Source organism: Pseudopipra pipra, chromosome 6, assembly GCF_036250125.1.
Source record: "Pseudopipra pipra isolate bDixPip1 chromosome 6, bDixPip1.hap1, whole genome shotgun sequence".
Lineage (NCBI taxonomy): Eukaryota > Metazoa > Chordata > Aves > Passeriformes > Pipridae > Pseudopipra > Pseudopipra pipra.
The window spans coordinates 15,315,649-15,326,134 of record NC_087554.1 but is presented as its reverse complement, the minus strand read 5'-3'; positions in this window follow the sequence as shown (position 1 = coordinate 15,326,134).

The following is a 10,486-nucleotide window of genomic DNA, read 5'->3' as shown; positions in this document are numbered from 1 at the left end:
TGTTTGAAACCCCCACAAAGGATGTCTCCTTTGAGTGACATGAACTGGAGCTTGCTGAATCTACGATTCAGTGCCATAGCTGCATTGCTTCCTGTAATCCCTCTGACGCTAAAGAAAACAACTTGTCTATTATCTTTACTGTTAAAGCTTGGATTTCCTGTGCAAGGGAAGTCCTCATGCAAAAAAAAAAAAAAAAAAAAAGCAGAGAAAATGCTTTTAAGAAGGAGGTGAATGTGCTCAGATTGTGAAGCAGCTGATCCAAAGGCAGTGAGACCCTTAGGGAACCCTGGGCCACAATAGTTGACATTTGAGGCAGGAAATGATGGTTTATTTAACTAACTGAACTGAAAACTGCCAGGGAATTTATACAAGGGAAACAGAATTAGTAAGAGTATTTAGCTAAGACAGACACGAAGGCTAAAACTCCTATGGTCGTGGGAAATAGTAAGAGAGAATTGACATCTGGAAGTGAAAGTGGCCTCTGCTTTGTGATTCATCTAAAAGACAGATTAGGTGGGCAAGGGATGCCATGACGGAGTTCCTCTTTCCTTATCAACCTGGCTTCTTGCAGTGGCTGCTGCTTCTTCACACAGTTACCCTTCCAGCCACAGACCTGCCTTGAAGTTTCTGAGATATAACAGCACAATCCTAAACTAGGCTATTCTGCTCCTAAATATGTATGTTCTTTCAAATGCTTCAGTAAAAATACTTTTGAACACTTTTGTTAGTTAAAAAGGACCTTTCTGATCAATAATGCTGTTTCTTTTCAGAGTTTTTTTTTTTCACTCTTAGCAATACGCAGTAAACACTGTGATTTTTCACTTCCTGTGGTAGTGAATTATATCTAGGAGTTTGACTTTCCTAGAGGATCTGGCTACAGACACCAAGGTGAGAGGAGAAAACCTCTGTAAGTCAGCCAACTTTAGTAACAGCAACAGAAATTGAGAGAATGGCAGAACATAAAAGCATTCATTATTCATCAGTTGATACCCAGGGTAAAAAAGCACTGTAAGCAGTTTTTGGATTTCACAAACCAAATCTGACTTTGCCAAGGCCTGGCAAAGATCCCAAAGGTGAAGTGCTTGATCTATGACCTCCTACATCTTTACTCAACAGAGCAAATTCCCCATGGCCCAGGTTTCTCTCCTGCATGTCCCTCCCCTTCTTCCCTCACACCCTACTGAGGTCCATGGAGTCAGTGTTTCAGGAATGGAATCCATTGTTCCAGATGCACTTGAACTTGTCTAAAAGGGACAATGGCAGGTAGCCATTCTGCAGAGCAGTGACCTTAACCTCCTTCTCCAGCCCTCTGGGAGAGCAGAGTTCAATGAACAACAGTCTGTCTGCACTGCTGAAAGCTGTGGCTTTAGGGGAACTAACTTGTTGTTGTTAGGTTTGCTTCCAGCTGAATGGTTCCCAGTCAGCTTCATTGTGCAATTCTACAAATCCTTATGCCAGCACAAATAAGCCAGTGATACAGGCTGAGCAGAGGTTTCTTCTCTCAGCAGCTGTGCTGGCTTAGGCCATCCACAAATGCTTGTGGGATGCCTGCTCCAAGAAAAGCTTGATGAAACCATGTCGAATGTAAAACCCTCCAAGATGATTATTCAGACTCTCCTTCAACTCTGCACAAATCCTAGGATGGGCTTTCTCTTCCCTGTACTGCCTTCTGCTCAATTTCCCTGTGCTGCATGCTCTTTAAATATTCACAAAGCACTGTCTGGAGTAGAGTGCTTCGAAGAGGAGTGAGTCCATAATACCAAAATCATATCCTGCTGAGCATCACCAAATCATCACAGGCTTGGACAATCCATCCACTGGGTTTGTGTTATATATGTTGCCCTAAAGGTACATTTCAAAATCTGAAATGTATGGATTGGAAAAGCAGACAACAATTCATTCTGCTTGAGCTGTTTAGTAACACTGCACAGACCTTGTTTGAAAAGGTAGTTTTCAACAGAGGGAATTTAACCAAATTCCAGACTATCTTCCTCCTCAGTTACAGTGAACAAAAAGCCTTCAGAATATTTAGAATCTGATTTAAGCTAACAAGTCAGAGAAATAGGTGTTAAAACTCAAACTCCTACTTGATGCTCTATTTGTAGTTCATCCACTTGTAATGAGCCAGATTCTTGACTAGTATATATGGGCATAAATCCGCTTAAGCCATGCAAGAATGTTGATTTATACTCACTACAAATGTGACCTTTCATTCAGTATTTCCTGGTAAGCTCCAATCCTCTTTGCACTGCTCATTTACTGGAGTGGAATTAAATTTACCAAGGTATGCTCTGACAAAAGGGTTTTCCCTTAAATATTTGTGCCAGGGATAAAATGGTGGTCTATTTCAATGTAGAATTGTCAATAAGATAGTTTTGTTGAAGGAAAGCCAGAAATTATAGTATCATTTATTACAATGCCACACGTTCTTTATTTTGCAGTTACACCAAATAAGTACGATATGCTCCACAAATTACAACCTCCTTCTAGGAAATCTGATATAAACCTGCAGAATGGAGGTTAATTAAGTTTATCTAACTAGCAGTTGCATAAAAGCTTAAATATATGAAGCCAAAAGATTTACTGAGAGCGTATTGGAATGAAAATACCCTTGCGTTTTCTTAACTGAAACTATATTGCTCCAAATGACCTTATGTTCTTTATTTCTAAGTCCACAATCCCTGCACTGAGGTTTAGCAATCTACTAAAAGCCAGACTTACCAGGAGATGATAATCAGGAAATTATTATATTTGTTTAAATCTAACATTCTCAATTTTTTACCATGCTAACTACATGGTAAATACAGCTTATCACTGCAGAGAACCTTGATGAGAAAATTGTGTGTGAGATTACACTACTGTGAAGTGCTCGATATGGAGGCTACACTCAAAAGACAGAGCTTGTGTAGGAGGCAGCAGCCTGTTTTCTGAAATCTGCTTCACATAGGCAGCATCTGACATTGCTGTTTTCATTCTGCACTAGCTTTTGATTGCCTTCCTGATGATACTTGAAGTAGTTTACACTGAATTGTTTGCAACCCGGCCACCAGGTAAAGACTTCTCTGAAATGACAGTATAGCCATAGGGATCTGACACAGAAACATTAAGCTTGATGTGAGTGGGGGTGTGAATGGCAATGTGCAAGTGTGAAATCATCAAGAAACAACAAGAAGGGGCATGTGCATCTTCTGAAGGCACCCGGATTTGAAAAACCAAGGGCTGTCTCCTGGGTGGATCTCAGGCCTATGTTGGAGGCAGTTTTTCTCCAACTCTGACTCCTAGATCTATATTAGAGCTAGCATGACTCCAGCCATGCCTCCCAGGTGGACCTTGGAGCTTCAGCCGCATCTCCTGGGTGGACTGTGGATCTATGTTGCAGCCTTGTTTCAAGCCTTGTCTCTGGTCCCTTTATTCTCCTGCTAGTCCTGGATGGCCCCTGAGCCTGATTCATTAACTTTACCTTGTCTGGGTCTGTTGATGGACCCTGTTATTGGTATCCAGATCTGTGTGCCACGTTCAGGGTCTGCACCCAGTGGATGAAGGCATTGCCTGTGCTGGGACACCCTCAGCTCCTGACTTGCACCACAGAGGCTACATGGCCACAACCATCTCCACCCTCACACACATGAAAGAAGGAGTGAAAACAGTCTGTGAGAGAAAGTATGTGTGAAATTGGTTTGAAATAAAATAAACTGTACCTTGTATTTGGTTTTGCATTGAACTTTGCTACATAAGCGTAGGAAACACTCAGGGTAACACTGATCTGCTAGAGATGTGCAGGGCTTTTGGTGCCCTTGATTCTGGAGCTTGTTCCCTTATAATATGCAAAAGAGGTTGAATTTGTTTATCTTGGAGTGTGGGGGCTATTTATTGATCTGGGCATGAGTTTCTTCAAGGTAGAGAGGGGATGAGATGAAAAGATGCAATAGGTAGAGAAGCAGAGCTTCAAGAAACAGCTCATTTTAGGTTGCTTTCATTTGGCAGGGGGTTTTATTGTTTTTATTTTTATGTGTAATATAGTAGAGATCTGTGAAAACAACTGGGAGCCTAACTTTCAGAAATGCCATAGCCCTTCCCCAAAAATGAAGTAGATCTTCAAACCAGGCTCTCAACACTGGGAAATAAATCCAAGTATTTCTCAGTGTATCTGAAAAGAAGATGCTTTGGCTTCTGAGCAATATGAGAAAATGAACAATCCATTTGATCTGCTTCAGATGCCACAACCATCTGCAACTGCATGTGGCAAACACACATTTCTCGGCTTTGCAGGCATGTATGATTATGAAGAGCTTTGCATACTTTCAGTAAAATAGATAAACCTTTGGAATGCTCTTTTTGTTGTTTACTTATCTCTCAGCAGCGTTCTGTGGAACGATCTCCTCCCGGAAGGCTGGGAGGGAGTGCTCTGCTGAGCCTTTCAGCGCAGTTCAAAAGTGGACGAGAAGGGGCCAGCATGAACAACCACGGCTGGCAGCAGGAGAGGGTCACAGATGCTGCTATGAACATGGCATTGTGCAACACCTCCACGCCATGTGGGCTCCAGCTGCTGCTGTACTAAAGACACGACCGCCATCTGCTGTCATAACCCACCCCAGCCAGGGAGCGCCAATAAGGGGCGGAATTCCCGCGGGAGGGCGGCCCTATCCACCCCTGCCCACCAGCGACTCCCGTGGGCTGGAGCCTTCATTTCCCTGTTGCAACTTCGCCGCTTTCAGCCTTGCTCTCAGTCCTTATCTCTTATTTATTTCTTTGCTCCCCAGCCGAAACAACAAACTGCTGTTACCGGTCATATGAGCTGGCGTGTGGATGAGCAGCCGGCAGTGACACTGCATGACATCCTTCTGGGAATGCTGCCTGCCACGTGAAATGGGGGCGGAGAGGGGCACCTTGCCAAGGCAACTATACAGCCAGCTCATGTGCATATATCTCTGTATGTACATGTGGCACTGACAGCTGCTCGGTTGTGCTGACTGCTGTTTTCTATGCACCAGAGTTTACGTTCCATGCAAATAGTTGGTCTCTTATTTGGGAGCTTGGGTGAAATGCAGGCGGGGGGTTGGTTCAGGGTAGTTTCCAGGGCAGAGAGCTTACCAGTACTGAATGATCTATCTGCTGGAAACGGCTCCTGAATTGGGGCAGTTGTCTCTCAGTCCGTGTGTTTTCTCCTCTGGGATGCTCTCCTCGAACTCTCATGTTTCTCCAGAGATCTAAAATCAGCCTAATCCTGCTACAGAGGAAAGCCCTTACTGCTTTGCATCTGTCTTATTTGTGTTGTTTGCTTTCCTTCCAACTCCATAATATCTGGGCTGCTTTTTAATGTTTAAATAATGTTTTTCCCACATCTGCTGTGATGGTGATTTTTTTCATTGCTTTCTTTTTAGCATCTTTGCAAAGGATATTATTCTTATAAAACAATATGACCACATATTATAGAGGGGTTATTTTTGTCTACTTTCCATACACTTATCTTTTCGGTTTTTTCACATGTTTAGCAACAGGCATTTTAAAGATACTTTTGCTAACTATTAATAACTGAATAAGCTAAACAGCTAAATTAAGTATTTTCTTCTCCCCCCTCCCCTTCTTAATCTTCTTTCTTCTCTGGTTAGGATAATACTTTGCAAATACAGCTATTCTACCAGCTGATGTTATTCAGTATCATTACCCTCACTTTCTGCCAGATCTACTTTTTGTTCATGTGGGTTTTTTCATGAAGATGTTAGTATTTTCATCAATAGTGTCCTGATTTGATGGGTAGCCCATAGGGCCCATTTCTTCACCCTCGTAATACAGTTTATCCATTGACCTCTGAGTACACCGACTGCACTCAGGCACTCACAGGGTGCAGCACAGCTTGGTGGGGTGCAACTGTATTTCTTTGCACTTGTCCCTGGATCAGAAAGTTTCACAGCCCTTGTTTAATAACAAAGCTGCAAATTGTCCTAAAACATCCAAGGCAGTTACTTGAAATCACTTTTAAAGACTCAAGAAGTTTCTTGGCATCTTCAGTTTGTTTCTATCCCCAGTGAACAGCAATGTAAAAGTGATATTTTGTTGCAGAGGTCAATAAAGCTAAGACAATCCCAGGGGAGGCAAGAAACTGGAATTCTTTATTGGACTCACAAATTCATATTTAAAGGGTTTAGGGTTTACATATTCAACAGGGGGGTTGCATATTCTTTCTGTTGAAATTGAGGGGTTTCACAAGGATGACATAAGGGAAAAACCCAGATTAACAAATCTTAGGGTTTTACAATTACATCACAGAAAAAACCCTACTTTACCTTGGAGTATTTTACAGGGGGTAACAGGTAACACAAAGGGAGAGATAAAACACAAAAGGTTTTCTGCACAGGATTGATGAGATCAGGGCATGGTTTCTCCAGGCTCGGGCAGGACATTCCAAACCCATGACATCAATGGATCCCTGTCTGGACTCTAGATGGAGGTTTTCCCAAGTCTCCGTCAGCCCAAGGCTTTGTTTAAACTTAGCAGTTTTTCTTTTTCTCATATCCAGTTTTTGGAATCCAACATTTTGTAATTGCATTTTAGATGACTGATAATTTTAGATCACGTACAGAGGAATTCACACTCTCCAAATTCAGTTTGTTTACCTTGCTTTCCTGTGTTAGGAAACTGTACCTGTTTCATGACCTGCTGAGCCATTAAACAATGAGGTGCTGGAGCTAAGCTTCTCCTTCCACTGACACATGTAAGTACCTAGAAATTAGTATCACAGAGATGACTTTGCCTAGAATAAATTATGTCAAGCAAGCTCATTTCCAGCTCTTGGTTTTAGAAAGACTTCTAACACTGTCTCACACAGCCATCCATCTCACAAGCAAGTCCAGAAAAACATAAATGGATAAATACAGAACTGAGTGTAAACTGGACTGGAATATTTATCAAGAGTCTGTTGTTAACTTGGTTGGACACATCAAGCAGAAATCTGCAGGGGCATCTCTGTAGCACCAATCTGATATTTTCATTAAATAATTTGGATGGCAGAACAGACAACTTGCTTACCAACCCCACTGCCTGGGAGGGGCAGGAAGTGTTGGAGGACAGGGATAGGGTCTCAACACACTTGGCAAATTACAGTAAGGGGAAAGAAAGTAATTCAAAGGACATGCTTTCATTCTCTCCACAGAATTACCAACATCGCAAATGCAGGTTGTGGAATTACTGGTCTGATAGCATCACTGTATAAACAGTCTTGGTGGTTAGTAGGGATCACAAACCAAACAGGAATCAGCCATGGTACTACAAAAAGGGAAAATAGCACTGGGAGTTATGTAAAAAGGAATATTGTTTGCCAGACTATTCTTCTGTCGTACTTGGGGCTAGTAAACCTTTAGTTGGGGTATTGTATTCTGCTTTGGTTAGAATAGAGAATTAGAGGTCTTTTGAGGAAACATTGGAGGAATTGGAGTGGTTTGTCCTAGAGAAAGGGTACACCCAGTAGGAGAGCCCTAAATATGTGTACAGTATTTCTAAGGAGAGGGCAATAAAGCCATCTCATTGGCTGAAAAGGCTCAGTGGGTAACAGAGATTTGGGTTACATGTTAGAAACTGCTTTCTCACGGTGCAGATGAAAAAACAGCAAGAGAGAATAATATAGGGAATGACAGCCTTCATTTTTGAGTTTTCAAATGCAGATTGAACAAGTGTCTGTCAGAAATTACCTAATAACCACAAATTACCTGCTTTTTGGGTGGGAGGAAGGAAACAATTTCCATCCCTGTTTTTTCTGATATTCCTGTTTGGAGCCAAAGGTCATAATTTAGACATCTAAGTTAGATATCTAAATTATACATTTTCACCACCAGCTAATTATCATGCTGAGACTCTTGCTTTCCACTTCTCTTCAACATATCATAAGCAAAAAAATCTTAGTGATTAATAATTCAAATCAGAAGCAGCTATAGAGTAGACTGGCACCACGCTATGCAAACACGATCTGTTCAAATTTGTTTTTTCCAAGTCCTAAACTTCTTTTGAGCATACATGGCGAGCTCTGAAAATGCCTAAACAGCTGATGATCCAGAGACCTGCCTGTTGAACATCAGGATGATTCAGTTCATTTAATAAAGGCCATATTGGAACACCCATTTACGTTACTGCAGAAAGGATGCTGGATGAAAAGGGGAAAGGGAAACTCACACGAATATTACTCATTCACTCATTCAGAAAAATGCTAAAACTCAGGCTCTGAACAGCCTTTGATATTTGACCTCTGCAGATGGCCTGTAATTAAGACTCTAATCCTTTAAACACTTTAATACACTTCACTTCAAGTTAATAGGATTAGTCACATGCCTGAAGTGTGCATAGCTGGGGCAAAAAGCTATTGTTGAGTACAGCTGATTAAAAACTTGCAAGGAAAACACTTTCTGGTGGAATACTGTCTGATATTTTCTAGGTCTTTTCTAAGCAGTTCTAGTCCCAAGTAATATCCTAAACTGAAAATATTTAATAAAAATAAAACTTAGGCAGGTTCTTGCTTAAAAATGTACACACAAAAAGAATAAATCTGTCTGAACTTTTTCAGCAGCATAAACTACAAGTTCTTGGGAGATTTAAGAGGAGTTATTTTTGTTTTCTGGAAGATGTAGGTTTAACTTCTCAGACTTTTACAATTCTTTCAAAGTTAGTTTGATGTTAAACACGCACATAATCAGACAGATCAGAGAGTTACAAAAAGGGGAAGAAACATTTTTGTATCCTGGTTTTTATTTAACAGAAATGTCAGTTTGGCTTAAAAGCACAGAGTTGTTCCTTCTCTTGTTGCTGACAGACAAGCTGGACTTGGGAGTCCTGGCAAGCCAGGGTCAGTTCATCACATTGTAAACATATGCAAAGATTGTGAAGAGTGAACACAGTTTGGGAAGTGATTTAGGACACAGGGAGGACAGCTGTAGGCACACATAGCACGGAGCTTCCCATTTGTTGTTGCACATCTACCAGAAAAAGAGGCTGGACCACGTCAAGGTGCTGTGCTGATGTGTAACACGTGCTTGATCTGGGTTTAAGTGCCATGGCTGCGATCTGGGAATCCTGACACAGCTCAGCGTCACTTGCTACTGCCCTATAAAATGCCTGCAGCGTGTGTTTACACAGGGTTATCATTTCTCCCATCGGCCCTCACACAGATGTAAATCCCCTCTGCTGAGGGACATGTGATGTCACAGTATTGCCATTTACAGGAAAGGGTAACAACTGTAGTTAGAGGTTTCCACACACAAAAAGCAACATGCAACAGGTGACTGAAATGCCATTCCTGCCATCCCCTGGCCTGGCCGTAACTCCTCTTTTAGATGCAGGGGGAGATTTTCTCCACTCATCTTCAGGATCGCAGTCAGCAAAATGAAGACTTCGTTTAGCCAAGTGTTCCTGCCAACTCTCCAAAGCAAGCAAACATAAAAGTCAGAGAGCAACAGTCATCACTGTGTCAATACTGCTGTTGTCATACAGGAATCTGAGTCATACTAAGAGGCCTCTCAAGGAAGGGCGCAGTGGAGATACAAGAAATTCAAGACTGTGCAGGGAAATTCTGATGAAAGCACCACAGCAGTGATGGGGTGGCAGATAAGACTGCCAGAAAATGGCATCATAATCTTATTGACAGTACCACAGAGGGAAACAGAATTACAAAAATGAGAGAAAAATTGATGAACCAATAACTGCCCATGAAGAGAGACCGACTAGAAAGTCTTAAAACTAAAAAATAATTAAACTGAAAAATTAAAGAAAGTAATAATATAAAGAGGGCAGGAACCGAAAGAGTAGATCACATCTGAGTCAGAAATAAAGTCAGTGAAATGTCTCATGGAGATTAGAATTAAAAGGAGAAGAAAGAGAAGGATCAAGCTGTTACAGGATAAGGTGTTACATCAGGGCTGCGTTCCAAGAAAAAGCAGTGGGAGATCAGGAGGAGTGTCTACCCTGCACAGGGTGGTGCCACGCAGAGATATCGGAGTAAGCATTACAGAAACAACTTCAGATCATCTGTAGTTCAAGAACTACAAAAGCCCTGTGGTTTAACTGGTGCAGTGCCTGGCTCAAATAAATCATCCAGTTCCTCCCCTCACTTAGGGCCTCACTGGGCATCTTTACCACAGGCTGCAATGTGGCTTATAGCCCTACTCAGGAAGGAATTTCAGATATGGGGGGGGGGGGGGAAGTGAGGTCACTGAAGAGGCAAAGGGAAATTGGAAGGGCCAGGAAGGAAATGGAGGCACTGAAAGTGAAGACTGGTCAAGTAACAGCAGTGTTAAAGAGTTTATGTTAAAGAATGACAAAAGGAAGGAAAAACGCTTCCTTTCAGTGCCCAGGTTTCTATGACAAGCAGTGTAGAGTAATTTTACTCAGATGGATCTCAGATAACAGATCTAGGAAAAGAGCTGATATCCAATGCAAGTGAGGAGGAGTCTTCAGTCAGCTGGTATTCTTGCACAATGTTCCAGATTGTTAGAGACCTGGAAAA